This window comes from Tupaia chinensis, unplaced genomic scaffold (genome assembly GCF_000334495.1).
Source record: "Tupaia chinensis unplaced genomic scaffold, TupChi_1.0 Scaffold000340_1, whole genome shotgun sequence".
Classification (NCBI taxonomy): domain Eukaryota; kingdom Metazoa; phylum Chordata; class Mammalia; order Scandentia; family Tupaiidae; genus Tupaia; species Tupaia belangeri.
In genome coordinates, this window is record NW_006159834.1 from 859,134 (window position 1) to 866,012 (window position 6,879).

General features: G+C 39.6%; 1 long non-coding RNA gene across 1 annotated transcript; it reads left to right on the top strand.

The window, feature by feature from the left end:
- Window positions 1-1,981: 1,981 nt before the first annotated feature.
- LOC102480135 (uncharacterized) lies at window positions 1,982-5,484 on the top strand. The gene is made up of 3 exons (XR_335101.1): window positions 1,982-2,330; window positions 3,255-3,393; window positions 4,975-5,484. It is a non-coding gene; the product is annotated as an uncharacterized LOC102480135 (long non-coding RNA).
- The last annotated feature ends 1,395 nt before the right edge of the window (window positions 5,485-6,879 follow it).

A 6,879-nucleotide genomic window follows, 5' to 3' on the forward strand; every position in this document is an offset into this window, starting at 1 on the left:
TTATTTTAATTAGAGAGTAGTCTGGATTGCTACATTATCTTCTTGAAAAAAGATTAGAGGATCCATAATCTGATGAGTCAACATAGCTGGTTGGCTAGTCAGGATGATTCTGTGTCCATCAGTGTCAGCTGTGACAAGTATTCATGTCAAAGGGCAGTGTGAGCATTTGTGCAGCCACAGTGTCAATCAGAGGGAATGTGTGTTTGCTATGTGAAGGTGTGCCTTCCAGGACTAATTACCTGAGTAGTTCTCTGTATTCTGCTTCCATATATTGTAACTGCTCGGTCATACAGCCAGAATAATCCTTTAGTTTCACCACAAATCTGACTGCCTATCTGGGTTTAACATTTGAATTTTCTTCTCAGAAAACATCATGGTGTGAACCAAACTAATGGTAACTGAGGATACAGGCATGCAATCTGTCAAAGCCCAGATATGATGTAGAGCTGAAGTTCGCTACTCTTCTCCTATTCTTCTTCAAACTAGATTACTTTCACTTTACAATTGCATTTTTTTTATTTTACATTTTTTTCTTTAATTGCCAGAGGTTTTGTGCACATGAAAGAGAGAGAGAGAGAAAGAGTGCCCCCCATGGGGTGTGGTCATGCCATAATCCCTTCTCTTCCATTTTCCATCCTGTTGGGATTTTGGACACATAAGCACATGCATGCATCATGTTTCTTAAGCTGCTGAGGCTGGGATTTGAACTGCAGCCAGCCATGTGGGATCCAGCTTTGTTTGCATATGTATGTATCTCTATATATACATACATGGCTTGGTTTGAATGCTTATCCCTCCAAAACTCATGTTGAAATGTAGTTGCCATTGTAACGGTGTTGAGAAGTGGGAACTTTAAGAGGTGATTTGGTTGTGAGGTTCCATCCATGATAAAAGGGCAAGTTTGGCCCCTTTTGTCTCTCTTGCTCCTCTGCTTTTCTGCCACATGAGGAACAGAATTTCCTCCCGGCAGGAAGCTGCAGTGTTTGGGTACCATCTTGGACTATTACCAGACACCAAACCAACCAACTTCTTGATCTTGGACTTCTCAGCCTCCAGAATTGTAAGGGGAAAAAAATCTGCTTGTTATCAATTGCCCAATCTCAATATTTTGTTATAGCAGCACACACACACACACACACACACACACACACACACACACACAAATGAAGATAAGACATATATTTGCTAGCTCTGACCACTGAAAAGGATTGGAAGCAGTAATACCTTAAAAGCAGTAGGTATACCTGGCAAACAGATACTGGTTTATAAATACCACTCACCATTAAGAAAATCAGGAATCCTCAGAAATGATACTTGAAAATGTTTCTTAAAGTCCAGAAATGACAAAATTAGGAATTTAAAAATTCTTCTTGAGGCCAATCTCTTTGAAAGATTATAAACTTTCTTCTTTTTTCTCTTTTAATCGCTTCTTCCTTTCTAATTGTTTAAAATATCAGAACAGAGTTTTTTCTTCAAATTAAATATTACGTAACTATCATTGAAATCAGAAGAAACCAGAGAGGCTTCATCAAAATGCACTCTATGGGGAGGAGTCCTGGAACTTGCCACATGACCCTCCCTTGAGATGGTTCTTGATGGCACCCTTAGCATTCTTTAAAATCTAGTCAAAAACTACACCTTTAAGTAATGGGAAATCAATGGATTTTTGAGCTGAGATGGCAGGTCTTTTTCAGCTATAAACCTCAAGGAAAATATTTATCTTCTCTTTGGCTCATTTTCTCCTTAGTGATAATACCTTCCAGAGAGATGGTAACAACTAGACACAAAGTACATGGCATGGTGCCTGGCCTATAGGTTTTCAAATAAAGACAATTACAAAGTTAATGATCATGCCGATGACAATAGAAACAGGTGTTGAAATGGATACTGGTGTTGCCAGGCACCAAATTCCAAATTCCCACACTCATTATGAGATCTATATTTGGCGACAGATTCTAGGCTGCCTCCAACAGCAGGTTCAGAAGATTCTGAACACTCTGTAGCCAGCACAGCGAGTTCCCAACCCGACCTGTGCACCTCTGACTGACCCAGGTATCCAGGGAAAGGAGTTCTACCTGAAGCTCTCCTGAGTCTGAAGATGAACCGAGCTTGAGCAGACCCTTGGCCTTGGTTCTGGTCCCCCTGGTATGACTCCACTTACAAGATCCACTCTGGTGTGAACCTAGTACATCCAGCCGTAAAACGAGGAACTTCCACCTGCTCAAACCCAGCATGACATGTTCCTAAGTATTCTCTACTCCAGAGCAGAGGCTGCTGCCTCTGCACAGATTCCTCTGCTGCAACCCTGGAGCTCTGGGAAGAGCAGCTGAGTATGTGGTTTTCTCTTAAGATTCTCCATGTGTAGTTTTATGGATAAAATACATATGAACTGTGTCTTGGCTGTGACATTTTCCTCATGTTAGGTAGGCATTGAAAATGCACTAGAAGACTAGCCTGAGAACTACACATCTACAAGAGGACTTCGATAACCTCATGGAAAAATGAAATCAAAGTATACATTTAGAGCCGATCCCTAGGGCAGTGGTTAAGCACTGTGCTTTGGGAACCAGATCCCAGATGTCTGACTGCAATTCAAATCCTGATGGCTTGAAAAACATACTAGGTGTGTGTGTGTGTGTGTGTGCACGCACACATGTGCATGTGCCCCAAAAAGAAATGGAGCAAAAAGATTGTGATGTGAGCACACTTCATTGAGGGAGAGGATGCTTTCTTTCTCTTTCTCTCTCTTGCAGATAAATATGCTCTCTGGCAATAAAAAAATACAAAAATAGTTCATTTTGGTGCAAAATAATTTTGAAATGCACATAGGGGCCAGCAGGTGGCATAGTAGTTAAAACACTGGACTCCCACATAGTTGACCATGGTTCAAGTCCTGGACCCAGAGCTTGAAACTCATGCTGGGCGTGTGTGTGCATGTGCCCAAAATCCTTAGAAGAGAATGGAGGAGAAGAGATTGTGGCATGGCCATCTCCCCTGGTGGGTGATTTCTCTCTTTCTCTCTCTGTCTCCCCAATGAGCACATGCACCCAACAGCAAAAAATTCTGTGAAAAAAAAGAAAGAAATGCATTAATTTTTCTATGACATGCATTTTACATGAAGTTTCTGAAGACTTGTGTGAATGCTAATGATATGTATGTTTGTGTGTGTGTATATATATATCCACACAACCACTCAAAGGACATTTAATGTAGAAAGTCAAAGTTAACTTCTAAATATGTTTGTGTCTTTCCAGGCTGACTTATGTGGTGCTGCCAACACCATCTGCTCTGAAGCAGAAAGACTACTTAATAGGCAAAAGCAGCTGCCAGTTTAGGCTTCCATGTACTCTCTCAGTTCCCTCCAGGTTGACCTGGTGTGACCACCCTTTCTAGGTAAAGAGGATTCTATCTCTACTTGACAATATGTCCTCAATCTCTCAATCTGAGGAAAGAAGTCATGTCAACCTGGCTGACTTTATAGAACAGGAGGTTGGGATTTTTATGATTTAGTACCACTGCTATGTCGATCACTCAGAGGGGTGAATCCAGGTTATCTGGGTTTGGGAACTGATTGTTATCAGCGTTTCAGTGCCACTGATGTGAGGAAGGGTAATATTTCTGAAGTACTAACAGATACGAAATTACCCCTGATAACTCAAGATGCATTAAAATGCTGTGGTTGATCCCTGGGGAGGGGAGCAGGCAAGAGTGACGGTAGGTGGGAGAGAAGAACATTTATGGAGATCAAGATTTTCTATGCTTGCAAATTGGGGACTTGAATTGAAAATTAATTTTGCTATAGGGAAAAAAAAACTCTATCTCTCTCACAGTTGACATTGAGAGATGAGAATTGTAATCGCTTCAGATACTTGTTGGGGACTTGGTGATGTGAAAGCATCCTAAAGCTAACTGCTCTTCAGTAGGCAACTTCAGCAAGAGAATGACAGCAAATACAAGGTCATTACAAGAAATTTAGAAAATGCAGTATATCTAAATAACGAGAGCACTGATTATAATATTTGCGACTATTTCCTCTTTTCTTTTTATTAAAAAATAATTAAACTGATCTATAAACAAAGTGTAGTACATTAAAACAGACAATTTACATTGAATTATCACAGAAAGAATATTTTATTAGAATTTTATTTTATTAAAATATGAATACTTTAATGTCATTAAACATATTTCAAAACATATATTGCTTTATTGTAAAATAATCCATGTTCTTGGCTGAAAATTTAGAAAATAGAAAAATTTTAAAAAGAGAGATGAACTGGCTCAGTGGTGCAGCAGTAACTCAGGTGCTACTATTCAGCATGCTACTCAGGTGCTGCTGAATCCATATGGAAGATTGTGGGTTCAGCTCCCTGGTTGACATATACAGGCCTAGTGTCCACTCGCCCTCCAGCCGACTGAGGAAACTGGGGGAGGGGAAGGGCAGAGATCACAGTGTGAGACCTATTGAGGGAGTTTTTTTTTGTTGTTGTTGTTGTTTGTTTTGCCTCTGTGGTTAATCCCTGGGGAGGGGCACAGGTAGGTGGGCTGAGGGAGAAGAAGAAGATTTATTGAGATCAAGGTTTTCCATACTTGCAAATTGAGGACTTGAATTGAAAACTAAGTTTATAAAAATCTCATAAAAAAGCTTAAAAAGAGAAAGTTGTTAAAGAAGATAATCCTAATTAACTAAATATAATCACTATTAATATGCTAGCCCTGAATCATCATGGGCAATTGTTTTGTCTCTAAAATCTTCCTTCTCTTTATCTTTAAAGATTGTAAACATGATTTTTAGTGGCTGTCCATCATACGTATGCACTGTAATTTATTTAATGCTTTATATTGTCAGCTTTATGTTGTCTGTTATAACCCAGCTGCTTGGGAAAAATAGTAATAAAATGTATTTCTCTGACTCTCTTCCAACTGTCTTTCCGTGGACTTCAGGCTCTCTTCAAAGACTCCTTTCTTCATTTCTAGGACTCACCAAAGAATTCATCTATTCATCCAATCAACTGAGCACATGCCATGTACCAAGCAAGAACTGGGCATGCCATCGTGATAAAAAATAGACACAGCTGCTGTCTTCTTAGTGTTTCCAGTCTTAAAGGGAAACCAGATCTTAAGCAAACAAGTCATCAAACACAGACCGTGTTAAATGCTATGAAGGAAAGGTAGAGGCTGGTAGGAGAATGGCAAAGGGCTTAACCTAGGCCAAAGCTCAGATATGGTCTCTGAGGAAGTTCCTAGCTGTGGAACTTTACTGTAGAGAAGTCCAGTGGGCTGACTGAAGGCTTTAGAAGAAAGAGGATTGTCTCTAGTAGAAGGAAGAGCAAGAGCAAAAGCTCTGTGACTGGAGGGAACATGGTGAACTCCAAAGTCTCCCAACAACTAACAGACTGATCTTGGGCTGTGCCTGGATGCTGAGACTCTTCCTTGGGGATATATATATATATTCCTTACATTATTTGGTCAAATAAAGAGCAATAGAAGAACAGTAGTTCCTAGTTGTGACACCCAAAGACAACTTAGCAATGTGTGGAGACATTTTTAGTTGTTTTTGATGGAGAATGCATAGCGAAAAGTCATCGACTGGGCAGAAGCTAGAGATGTTCCTAAACACCGTATAATGCATGAGACAGTCCCCATGATAGAGCTTTATCTATTCCGACATGTCAATAGTACCAAGATTGAGAAATGCTGTTCTACATGTTCACATCCTGGAAGCGAATGAGAATTCAAGCCATGACCCTTTACAATAGAATGTTTCATTACATTACATTATTTTAATGTATACACCATTGCATGCATTATTTTTAGGCATTTTTTTATCCTCAATAATCTATTTTCTCCCTTGCATCTTAGTCCATTTTTATTTCTGGGGAAGGAACCCTTGGTGGGGCTTGTGTGGAGTTACTTAATTCCCTATCTATTGGGACAGTTCTAAAGCCCTTTAAAGTACAATCTTTTTTGAATTTTTTGAGTCTCAAGATTACTTTATGAGATACAGTCAACTCCACAAGTCAATGACTGCTTATCATGAGCACAGCACATGCTCAGCTCCTGGAAATACAACACAGTACTTGATAGTACACAGAGGGTCTGGACCTTGAATACATACATTATCCTACTTATTCTCCCAGTAGTCCTATAAAGAAGAGATTAATATAACTCATTTTATACATGAGTAAACAGAAATGTGGAAAGTTAAGTCATACCTACATCATATGGCTAATGTGTATAGACTTCAAATTTTAATCTAGGCACATGGTCTGATTTAAGCCAATGTTTTATAAATTTCCTAACTCCCTCCCTTTTGATGGAAGCTGGAAACAACACTCCTATCCCTTTGAGAATGTGCCCTAGTTAGCTCCTTAATTTGGGAGGCTCCATTAATCAGTAAGCACAGTCCTGAATGAAAGAAAGAATACTAATCAGGAAAGTGAGCCCTCATAATGGCTTCACACCCACTACACCAGAAGAGGCCGGCTTTTGAAAACTGACTCCTACTTACTTAATATCCTTGTTGAGGTGCTGACAATGTTAGGGAACATTTCCTGATATTTCTGAAGTTCTGCCTATAAGTTGTTTCCAGGGAAATTAAATAAACACAATTAATCTCATATGGGAAAGGTCCTGGGTTCACATCTCAGGACCTCATTAACCACTCTGGAAGTCTAAAACTGACTGTAAAGATAACAATATAGTCAAATTCAGAATACTTCATTACTATAAGGATAGTATGTAGGTCACTTTTAACACTAATACAGAGTTAAAAGACAAAAGTATTGGGAACCAGCAGTTAGCGTAATGGCTATGTCTCTGGACTCCCATGTAGTCAACCACTGTTCGCGTCCTGGACCCAGTGGCTTAAAACTCATGCCG